This window comes from Triticum aestivum, chromosome 4D (assembly GCF_018294505.1).
Source record: "Triticum aestivum cultivar Chinese Spring chromosome 4D, IWGSC CS RefSeq v2.1, whole genome shotgun sequence".
NCBI classification, from domain to species: domain Eukaryota; kingdom Viridiplantae; phylum Streptophyta; class Magnoliopsida; order Poales; family Poaceae; genus Triticum; species Triticum aestivum.
In genome coordinates this window covers 21600718-21613250 of record NC_057805.1, presented here as the reverse complement: position 1 = coordinate 21613250, position 12533 = coordinate 21600718, and positions in this window count along the sequence as shown.

The following is a 12533-nucleotide window of genomic DNA, read 5'->3' as shown; positions in this document are numbered from 1 at the left end:
GGATATGCGTTTGGGTTTTCTATTAACCCGGCTGGAGCATGAAAGAATAAAAAGGCACAATCAATTCACCTTCTCAATCACCTTTTGGGATGATTTATTGAAGGAGTGTCTGCTATACGTGTCGTTCAGTATTTGCTTAACTTCTGGTTGTAGTATGTTTAGAAAAAAAACTTCTCGTTGTAGTTGGTCTTTACGCTGTTGCTGACAGTTGAAAAAAAAAATCATCACGAACAAAGCTTCATGTCATCAAAAACAAATCGCCGAAGAAAAATTATGGGCAATGATCATTGTCAAGACAAATAAAAACGTAGTATGAACATAATCATTTGCAAACAGTTGAGGAAAAAAATCTTAATAGTTCACTTAACTTCCGGGCTGCAGTTGGTCATCTAATATATAGTATAAAAGAATAATGCTATCATGATTGTCAAAATATAATAATTGAACATTTCCTTGAATTCCCATGTTTTAAAAATATAACAACTAAGAAAAAAATAAAGAACTTAGAAATGTAATAAAAAAACCAAGTTCCCATAATTAAAATTATAATAATTAAGGAATATAATAATTAAAATAAGAAAGTATTAGACAAGCCACTCGGAATATCAAAGATTAAGCAATACATATTAGAAAACAACGCTAAGATATAGTAAAGAAACATACTACAACCCTTGGTTTTATCCGCTGTACAAATCGCTAGGGATGCCAAAGATTTCAAAGATAATGTAAATGAATAATGCTAAGACACAATAAAGATACATCAGACGAGGGCCCTCGGTGCCATCCGCGATATTAATTGTGCATAATGCTGATGATTTTTGAAATATATTTTTTGCGGGAAATATAATACGAGTAATTTGAAATTGCCCTCCCGCAAAAAGAAAGAAAATTGCCCTGTATTCGCATGTTTTAAAATATAATAATTTAGGAGGAACAGGAAGTACATAGAAATATAATAATAAAAATAAAAATTTCCTAAAGTCCTATGCTGTAAAAATATAACAGTTAGGAAAAAAAGTCCTAGACAAGCTGCAGGAGCGGTACGTGGATGTACCAGTCCGCTTGCTTAAATCCAGTTATTAGGTAAATGCAAAAAAGTCACGACAGTCATGTCTAAGTATTGGTGGGCTGGGTCACTCAGATAAGAAAAAAATGCACTGGGAATCTTGGTCGAAGATGGCTATTCCGAAGTCTAAGGGAGGACTAGATTTCAGAGACCTGGAGCTGTTTAATGATGCAATGCTTGCAAAACAAGCTTGGAGCCTGCTGGTTAATCAAGATAGCCTTTGCGCCAGGGTTCTTAAAGGGAGATACTACCCGGAAGGAGATATTTTACAAGCCGGGTGCCCGGCAAACTCATCTACCACCTGGCGAGCCATCATACAAGGGAGAGAGGCCCTTAAACAGGGTCTGATTCGGCGTGTGGTGGATGAAAGATCTACAGAAATCCAGAAAAACGAGACGCGGCCAAACCCGTGGCTCCTCAGCGATTTGGGCATTTCAGCCGTCCGATCGAAATCTCCTCGCGATACCGGCTGTCCGATCTCGTGCGTGATCGCCGTGAGCCATCCGATTTTGACCCCGATCGACCTGGGCCGTCGGATAAAATTCCAATGGCAACAAATTGTAAATACCGTGCCCCCACCAGGGCATTTCGGTCATTTCGCTTACGGGGGGTATAAAGGGGGCCGCTGCCGTGGGAGACCTAGCCGCCTCCTCCTCCCGCACCTCCTCCCCCACACGCCCACTCTCATCTCTTCCCCGATCCCCTCCCAACCCTAGCAGCCGCCGTCGCACTCTCGTCCTCCTCTCCTCCCGTCCCTCCCCCCGATCTGAATCCTCCCCCAGAACCCGACCCATGGCGCCGCCCAGCTCGACGCCCTCGGTCGTCGCCCAGCTCGCCGCCTCGCGCAGTCCCGCCCATGCCCCCGCCCCGCCCTCTTCGTCGCCGCCGGCAGCGCTCCCTCGTCGCGCTCGCTGCCCCGTCCACCATTCGCCTCCCACTCCCGCCCGTCCCCGTGCACCATCCTCCCCCAACGTCGTCTGCAGGATGCACTCAGCCGTCAGAGCTGGATCGCACGGCCTCCGCCTAGGCCGCGCCCGAGGCCGACGAGGAGGCCACGGCCATCAGGAGCCCGCTCAAGGGCACCGCATTCGGGAAGATGAAGTTGGCTCCCAAGGCGGCGACGGGCAAGAAGCAGCAGAAGTGGTGAGAGGCTAGGGTTTGTCTTCGTCCAGGGAACTGCAGGTCGACCCCTTATCTCTCTCCTTTCTCTGTTCTTGTTTGTTTGTAGCATGGGCTTGTAGCTTTTTTGTCTTCTCTGCCTAGAGATCCTGTTGGATTCGGGCTATATTCCAAAGACTAGATTCCAAGTGGCCTTTTGTGCTCTCTGGATTGGCTAGATTCCAAGTATTAGGAATTTGTTGGCTCGATGGTCTGGCTAGGTTCCAAAGATGGCCACTTTTTTGGGGCCTTTTGTGCTACCTTGCTTGGAATCGATGGGAGAGAGAAGGGTTTAGGTAGGTTCCAAATATTGGGATCTTTTGGATCGGTGGTTTGACTAGGTTCGAAAAAAAGGGCTTTTGTTGCTGCCTTGTTAGCAAGGACCAATGAATCGATGGGAGACCAGCGAAAGGGATGCATTTCAAGGACTATATTGTTTTAGTTACTGCTGTAGATTTTCATTTTGTTGAATATGGGAGAATAGCGAAAGGGATGCATTTCAGTTTTAATATTCTTACAGATGTTTTGATGGGAGTCTTTCAGATAATATCCAATTCATCTCTACATCCTCAATGGTTCAACAATCTTCGGGTTATGTGGCAGCGTTGGGAAACTGGTGCTGCAAGATTTGCAATCTGTACAAAACAATAAGCTTTCATATTGATAGGTACTTGAAAGATGCAAACGATGGCTCTGCTTATTTGAAATTTCAGTACTATCATGTTCTAATATGTTTGTGCAAAAGATTTGAGAGTTAAAGCAAGGCTTGCTCTTTCTGATAAATCATGTTTCATTTTTATAACCAGGTCATCAGTGTTCCCTATATATCATTGATTGCGATCAATTGAGAGGTGAAGACATCATGTTTGGCAATAACTCTCGCTTAGACAAAGGTATATGCTCAATTCTTATGAATTAGGAAACTAGGCAGTACTACTGTCGATCTTTCTCTAGCAAGTTCAGGCCATGTGTCATCCAGAGTTATTTACGTGTTAATATTTGGTTCATTTGGATGCTAGATTCTTGGTTTTGGAGCTAGATTAGTGATGCCTCACCAATCTGGATGCTACCGCCGAGCCTGAGGATTTGGGCCTTATCGGACCACTCTGATGCCAGTTTAGATGTTTTTGATTATTTGCTCCTTATCGGACCACTCAAGTGGGTTCAGCCTCAAGGTTTGTTCCCTTTTATTCAGTCTTTGCTTCTAGTTGTATATCTGTTTTGACCCGACATGATTTAGAAGAGGAAATGGAAAATATGAGTGGGTTTGTTTAGGAGTGCTATGATGCTTACATGATTGTATAAATAGATTTTTCGCTGACCTCCAGTGCGGGTGGGTTATTGCATATCTGGCATCCTCTTAAATTTATACGCCTTGGTGGCATTCAGTTGTTTATCTAACTCTTTATATGTTTATTTGGTTAATACTTGCTTCATTGGAGCCATTTTGTTTTTGTTCTGTATAGTTCCACCTGAGTCTAAATTATTATGCATTTGCTCACAAGAAAAGCAGTCAGGACTAGAAAGCTGCATTGTTATTCATTTTCCCTGGTTTAGACTGTAGTGTCAGGTTCAGAGATGATTGTAGCAAGGTCAAGTTCCTTTTTTACTGCACATGGATGTTTTGAATATGTTCTACCAAAACATTTTCTAACTAACATGTTGATTTCATATTGTTGTTTTCTGTGACCTTTGATAGAAGGATCTGCTCATGTATTTTTCCTGTGTATATCTTTGTGCTACAAAATGCATTTCTGTTAAATATTAATTCCTAAATAATTGTTTCTGATAAACAACGATGCCTTTTTTACACAGGTTGTTTGATGCATTCGTGCTCGTCGGCGGGACGGTGCAAGGCGCAACTCCGATGCGGTTCCTTGCCGGTTGGACGGTGTTCAGGCGCAACCCTGGCGCGCACTGAGTACTGCCTCGGCTACAACCTCCCTCGGTGAGGTCCATCTTCCTCCCACTCCTCTGCTTCGGCTACTGTATGGGACATTGCCATGGCTATATTGATGTGGTGCTCGTCTGGTTGATGCTCTATGCCCTACTCATGCATCGCTTCCTACTTGAGCTCTGTAGTTGTGGATCCATGCCATTTTAGGGTTTGCAGGCTGTTGTTCATGTTTAGTTGCTATCATAGGAGCTCATGTGATGCTCTGGTTTACATGTGGATGCCCTGGTCCTATAGCTATGCTCCTGGATTTGCTAGATTGATCAGTGGCGTTCGTGCTAGGGCGATGATGATTAATCGTGGCTGAAATAAGTGTGCCTTTGAGCAATCGTGGTACCTGTGTGTATCAGGTTGGATCCTCCCTCTTGTCTCTAGAATCCTATTTGATCCTGTGATACTTGTTGTTGTCCTTGGATGGTCATTCTTGTTGAGTGATAACCAGGGCAGCTCCATTGTATGAACATATTGATCTGGTGATAAGAGATGACGGGGGTAGGTTATATGATCGAGGAAAGGTGAATCTGAGCCCGCTATGCAATGAACCCTGAATCCAGAAAAACGAGACCGATCAGAATCCCTCGCTCCTCAGCGATTTGGGTATTCTGGCCGTCCGATCAGAATCTCCTCGCAATACTGGCCGTCCGATCTCGTGCCTGATCGCCGTGAGCCATCTGATTTTGACCCCGATCGACCTGGGTCGTCGGATAAAATTCCAATGGCAACAAATTGTAAATACCGTGCCCCCACCAGGGCATTTCGGTCATTTCGCTTGGGGGGGTATAAAGGGGGCCGCTGCCGTGGGAGACCTAGCCTCCGCCTCCTCTCTCACTCGCTCCTGCAGCTGTCTCCCTCCCTCCCACGCAGGTGGCTCCCACCAACCACGACGGCGGCGGCAACGGCCACGGAGGAGGGCGGCATATCAGCGGCGCCGGTGATGGCGTCCGTGGCGGCTATGCAATGAACCCTGAACCATTTTTATTTGTATTTAAAGGTGTTGCTTATTTATGCTCAAGTGGTGTTCGTGCTAGGGCGATGATGATTACCTTGGCTGGAGTTAGTGTGCCTTTGAGCAATCGAGGCACTAGTGGGTATCAAGTTGGATCCTCCCTCTTGTCTCTAGAATCCTTTTTGATCCTGTGATACTTGTTGTTGTCCTTGGATGGTCATTCTTGTTGAGTGATAACCAGGGCAGCTCTACTGTATAAACAGATCGATCTGGTGATAAGAGATGATGGGGGTAGGTTATATGATCGAGGAAAGGCAAATCTGAGCCCACTATGCAATAAAACTGCAGCTACCTCCCCTAATGTGTGTAATATTGAAGGCAAAAAAGAATTTTTCATGTCTTGCTACTTTAAAATTCCAAAAGGTTCATTCTTCCTTTGCTGGTTACTTAACCATGTTTTTTGTTTTGCTTTGGTTCTGGTTGAGATACTAAGGGTTGTTTATATATGAAAAGAACAGACACTTATAGTTTTGTATGCCTCAACTGTAGCTTAGGATCCAGTGTTGTAGTGCTTTGCCTAATTAAGAAAATCTCTAATCAATAATAGTGGTTCTTTCCTTCTGATTTGAACTGAGAGAGGGCCATTGATTCTTGATCTTAAGGTGACTCCATTTTTCTATGCCTCATGCTCATGCTGCTCTATGTTCCCTTTTAAAAATGCTTGCTTGCATTTTGGGTTGGTTTTCTGCTCTGTGTTCCCTTTTAGCGTTTCTTTCCGTTGTTGCGACACTCCCTTTTTTGTATACTACATGATCTTTTTGTATCTCATTATGCATGTGACATAACTAAATAATAGATCTTCGATCAATATTCACATTGAGATGAAAGGTTATATCTGATATCATCTAGCTCAAGTAGGAACTTTCTGCTCCAATATTTGCTATGCAATACTTGCCTTGCCATGTTTTTTTTACTATTGTGCCCTAAAAATTTATGAATGAAATGATTACCTCTTCCTGTTTGTATGAGGTGGCAAGTCATTTTGTTGCCTGCTCTATAACATAAATTCCTTGCGACGTGCTGATAGGGAGAAAATTGTGTCATTTCTGATTTTTTTCCCCACTTGATATCTGCAAAGTAGAGATATGGAGCTTGGAAGCATTATATTGGATTTGGATCTCACTGATAATCCACCAGATATGCAGTTGTTTTATTGTGAAGTGAGGTCTATGATGTCTTTGATGCCATTTTTGTTTACCTCAATCTTGCCAATCGTGCTTGAATAGAGTCAAGGTTGAGTTCCAAACATAATGATGCATTGTAGGAAATCTAGATTCAGAACCCCATGTAACAGGTTAGCGAAAACACAATTTAGTGTTCACTATTCGGTTGAAATTGGTAGATCATGCAAGGATTTGTAATCAGAAAAAAATAGGAACTAACAAAAATGTAGGCATCACAAATAATTTATTTGCATATTGCTAGACTCCCTTTCTCTGAATTTTCTAACGGTCACGTGTTAGTGTGTCACTGCACTTAATGTGCACACCCACTGTAACTCTTTATTACCATATCTCAGATTTTATATCTTTCTTTCATTAGATGAATTTAGGTTCGATAGTGTTCTCTTTTCCTATGTTTGCATTTAGTTTACTTGTCGTCTAAATGCTAGAATTAGTTACAAAACTGCAGCCTGAAAGTTGAAGGATACCATGCTATCCAGGGTATGTAATAATAGTAGGATAATGGGATTTACATTATATTACTGCAATATTGTCAACACTTGCTATTTTTAGACTTTGCTCTAGGTTTTGTTGATGAAGGGGATCATTGGTCATGACTATTACTCCTCTGTACCATAGGTAATAATTCCCCGGCATGGTATTTGCATGTAGTAGCCTCAAACATCAATTTTCTTCTTAACAAAAGCATACACATTATGTTTCATTTAGACTTGGTTTTATTAGCATTAAGTGGTATGCATTGAATATACCTCTACATGTATAGAGGTCGAGAATGGACATGATGTATATCATTTTTTAGTCCTCAGTGCTTCTAGATAGGTAATGAACTACAATTTATAACCTGCTAATAATATACTTGATATATAAGCATCAAAGGCAGAACATTTATTCAATTATATTAGTTTTGAAGATTATATGTGCTTCTATTCTAATCAGGAGTATTTTTTCTGCTGTTTCATGCCTATGTCGTGAGCCTTTCGCCTTATTTTCGTTATATATTTGTACTGGAATCATTTCTAATATGTTTAGTTTTCAGTATGGGAGCAAGTAGCAAGACTAGATGTGGTGCTCATGTTTCAGTTTTTATTAAACATAAGCCTTAGGATCCAAACAGACGTACCAATACATGATCACCTATTTTGTGATCTCCTCTTTTGTCCAGCTAAATTACCAGAATTGCCAGACCAGCTCTAGAGGAAACTTCTAACAACCTTCTACTTTTTCTTTCAGCAGTTCACTTTGAAAGAAAAAGAGATGGATACAGATTCAGACCCTGAAGTTCAGACCGGGGGTCTCGAGCCAGTCCCCAAGGAAGGTTTAATTGTACCTGCCTAACTACTTCCCCTTACTTATTAATACAAATGTATGGTAATTATTTGTCAAATAATACATGGCCTTTGTTCATCTTATGCGCCAGCGGCGCAATGGGTGGAGTGAATGATAATGTACTCGCCTCTGACACGGTGCTGTGCTTTGGTTCACCATGGAGTCCGCCGGCGAGCAGGCAGCTGCCCTCTGCATGGTTTCGTCGTCATGGAGGACGTCGTATAGCAGCGTCCAAGTATCAAAATATCGGATATCGGGTTCGTATCGGTTTGTCTTCGACATATCGGATATCGGATACCGGGCGATATATAGATATATCGGAGAAACCAAGTCTAGTTTTTTTCATTATTCTTGTTCAAAACATTTACTTTTAGTAAAAGAAAATGTATGATCTCAATGCTTTAACATAACACTTTTAGATTCCTAGTTTAGTAACTTGTTGATAAAGAAACTAATAAGGAAGGACTCACAAAATCCTTACTCTATGATTAAAAACAATACGATATGTATGCATTTGTACAAAACATTGTGCATGACTTTGATAATATATAATGAAGTTGTAAATGCATAATGTTATTTCATTGCTTTCTAATAAAAAATTGTTGTCATCTACGTATCGTTCTATATCGGTGGACATATCGGACTAGATATCGGACATATCAGTCGATATTTCGATCCATATCGGATGATATGTTGGAAAATGATATTTACCAAATGATATGTTATGTTTATATCGGTAGAGCCCCAAAAGTGATATATCGGCCTATATATCGGTCGTATCGGCCTAGATTTAAAAGCTTGGCAGCGTCATCCTCGAGGTACGTCCTGGCGACGTCGACTCGGCTCTCTCCTGCACCTTCTCCTTCCTCGTTTCTCTTACCGTTGCTGTGCTCTTGACACTGTTGTTCCCAACTTAAGCTTCTGCCACTTGGTTCTCAGCAGGAGAGGCACAACCTCCGCCACACCAAAGAGAAGGACGATGGCTTCCATGAAGAGATTTGTTGAAGTGACTATTGATGACCTACAGGTCTCAATCTTGATTTCCTTGTAGACTAAAAGCTGAGATGCCATGTCTTTGTGAGATGCCAATGCGATGATAATTTGATGCCTGTAGCAGTTTTTTATTTTCATTGAAATGATTTTATAGATTCTGTAGTGCCAATTTTCCTTGATTCTGTAGTATCAATTTTCCTAGATAGAGTGTTTTCTGTATTGTTTCAGAAACCCGTCCAGGCCAAAGCATCTGATCATTTTTATCAATTCTTTGATTTTTAGCATTTCATTATACATATTTCAGCTTATAGGTTCTCCCTTCTCCCTCTTTTTGCATGAGTCTGTTGTATTCATTATAATGTCCTGTTCTAATTTATTCACAAATATATTGAAAATGCTAATCTGAAGGCAGAACCTTAGTTAAGCTTGAACTTGTTTGCTGAGTATATTGTAAATCTTTGTCACACATTCTGGAAATGAATGGTTCCATGCAGCTTCTGGGCGCTCTCGGGTTTGGGGACATCTATGGTGAAATTAGATGGCTATGAAGCTTCTGGCAAATGACAAGTCATGCCTGCTACTGCAGTTCATCGCAGCCTGGCACTAACTCATAAAGGTCTTCGAGTCGGAAGACAGGATGGTGCCCATCGGCAACAAGTCCATTAAGCTCCATATCTGGAAATGGTATTTACTCTGGTCTGATCTACTATAACAATTACTACCAGCTGCATATGGAATGATGTGGCGCTTGAAATTACTTCGTGGAATGTGAATTTTGAGTCATATAAGGTTTGTCCTGTGATAGACCGTAGTGTCGCATTCAATATTTCTTTATTTCCTATGAAAAAAGTTACATCATGAATGTAACCAAGTATAACAATAAGGAGAAAAATGGGGGCTCTGCTGCCATGTCTTAGAAGTCAGTATCCTCTTCAAAGGTCGTGCTATTAGATGGCGCCTCTTCAAATTCACAGCTGATCTTATGCCTATCAAGTTGATTTCGTCTTGCCGTACATATATTGCACTTTCAAGATGCTTGGGTGGAGAACTCAATGTGCTCTATGTATCTCCCAATTTGTTTGTATCAGTTTCGTGTGAGGCGGTCACTGTGAAGTAAAATCGATAAGGCAGATGAATTACGCCACTTCTTAGTATGCTTAGCGATTATGGCTTCATAGTTGACTCTTCTTATGTGTTCTTGCTTTTAGTACCGAACTGCGTGTTCAATGCCCGTCTTTTGTGGTCGGATGAACGCACCGAGCTTGATCATGTCTTCTAATTTGATGTTGATCTTGAGATCCATTGTGTTTTACTTCTGTCGCAATTGAATGCTTCTTTACTTAATTATTATCATGTATAAGTACAAATGCTATACTTAGGTTCTTACTTACATGTTGTTACATGCTTCGGTAAAACGTTGAGACCGGTACCCTCGCGCCAGGGCGCGAACCCGATCTAGTTTGGCATGATTAGTGGATAAGTGGCACGAATACTATGAAACCTATTTGCAGATTATCAGACGAACCTGTCCAGCTGGTTGCGGATCTGATAGATGAGCATACAGGTAATTGGAATTCTGGTCTGGTGAGGAGCTTGTTCTTAGCACCAGTCCGCGATACTGAATATCCCAAGACCGAGGTCGACACAAGGGGATTATTGGGCGTGGGCCTGGGACAGATCAGGAGCGTTTGCGATTCGCTCAGCGTATATAGAGAACTTAAGGAACGACAACAAAATTCTCAGGGCGTTCCGGGCAGTTCATCGGGCGGTGAAGAGAGTTGGGGTCGTTATGGAAGCTCAGAGTGCAACCTAAAATACGTGTTTTCTGGTGGCGGGTTCTGAAAGGCTTTCTACCAGCCAACGCAGAATTACAGAGGAGGCATGTAAATGAAGATGCTATATGCTTGTTGTGTGGGCACGAGGAGGAGACGCTGTTACATTCTTTGGTACAGTGTGTCCATGCTACAACATACTGGGCAGAGGCGGAGAAATTTTTTGGTATCACATTACCGCGGCTGTTCCCGGGAACTTGGACTAGAGACTTGCTAGATCCTCAGTTTTTGTCTAGAGACAAAGCAGCAATTGCAATAACAGTGATGTGGGCAGTATGGAATAGTAGGAATAAATACTCGCATGGCGAGGTGCAGTACCAGCCCATGCGCTCAATGGAACTGGTTCAGGAGATGATCAGAGCCCTTGCTGTTCCAGGCAAGGAAAATGATGCAGTACCCAAGCGGGCTGTGTGGCGGCCACCTGCTGTAGGGGTTGTCAAGCTGAATACAGACACAGCGGTGGACAGGGGCGGATCTGGGCCCCAGGCCCCCAGGGCCCAGGCCCGGGGCGTGGCTTTTTTTTTAGTTATTACCTAGGTATGTTTTTGAATTGGGCCCGGGGCTTAGCCCAACTAACAGCCAGGGCCCAGCCCAACACACTCACACAGGACTCCAACTCGCCCGATGCCCAGTTCGCAATCGACCTAGCGAGCAGCAGGCAGCAGCCACGCACGCGCAGGCAGCCAGGCAGGTGAGTCCGCCGCCGCCGCCCGACCCAGTCCGCCCGGCCGCCCGGCCGCCCGCCCCGTCGCCTGCGCCCCCCGGCCTCCGCCCTCCGCCACTCGCCCGCGCCCTCAGCCCTCCGGCGGTCCGGCCTCCGCCGCTCGCCCGTCCGGCCGGTTGCTGCTCCGCGCCTTCGCCGCTCGCCGGCTCGTGCCGCCGCCGTCCCCTTGCTGGCCCTGCTGCTCGCCGGCTCGCCCGCTCTGCTCCGGCCTCTCCTGGCTCCTGGTCTGCTGGATTGGTAAATGGTAATGGCTGCTGGCCTGCTGTTGACTGCCGTTGAATCTTGAATGTTGATAGAAATTTTAGAACATTTTTGATCTGCTGCTGCTTGCTGTATTTGAATGTGAATGTTATTGCTACTGACCTACCGTTAATATCAATTTCATAGCCAGTTCTTTGTGAATGTTGCTGTTGGCCTGTTGCTGTTGGCCTGAACTGAATATCATTTCATTTTGTAGAATAAAAGATGAAGCGGTATTTTTCATCCGTGGCAGCAACAGAAGTGTCTACACCCGGGGTTTTAGCCGGAGGAAATGAAGGGGCTGAGAGGAGTGAAGCAACTCCAGAAAATGAAACCAATGCAGAAATGGGACCACCGCCTTTGACTTCAAACAACCCGCCTTCAATCTCAACTCGAGAAAGTAACATTCCAGATTCTGCTCGTGGTCAACTGAGGGAAGGTGATATTCAACCTGATCCTGGTCTTAGGAAACCTATTGAAAGCTTAGATCCGGACATTAGAGATGTCGCTAGAAGGATGTATGTAAATATGGGTCCATGCCAACCAACTGGGCATAAATTTAAAAAAGAAACTAGAGGAACATCTTTGAAAAAGAGATCCTTTCAAGCTAAATGGTTCGGGATGATACAATACCCGCTTGGGGCCGTTCAAGGGGGCGTGGTGGTCAAATGGTAACTTTCTATCAACGCTTCAGATATGAAATATTCAATGTTCTGCTTGACCAAATAATTACTGAGTTAAATAACCGCTTTGCTGAAAGATCTACTCAATTGTTGAGATGCATTGCTTGTCTTGATCCAAGGAACTCATTTGCTAATTTTGATGAAGACAAACTTGTTCAACTTGCTCAGATGTATGCTGATGACTTCTCCATATATGAGATTTCTTTTGTCCTTAGAAACCAACTTGAAAACTTCATTGCTGATGTGAGAGCTGATTCAAGTTTTGTTAGTTGTAATGACCTTGGTAGTCTTGCTGTGAAGATGGTTCAAACTGATAGACACATAGTCTTTCCTTTGGTATATCGTCTTATTGAGTTGGCATTGATTT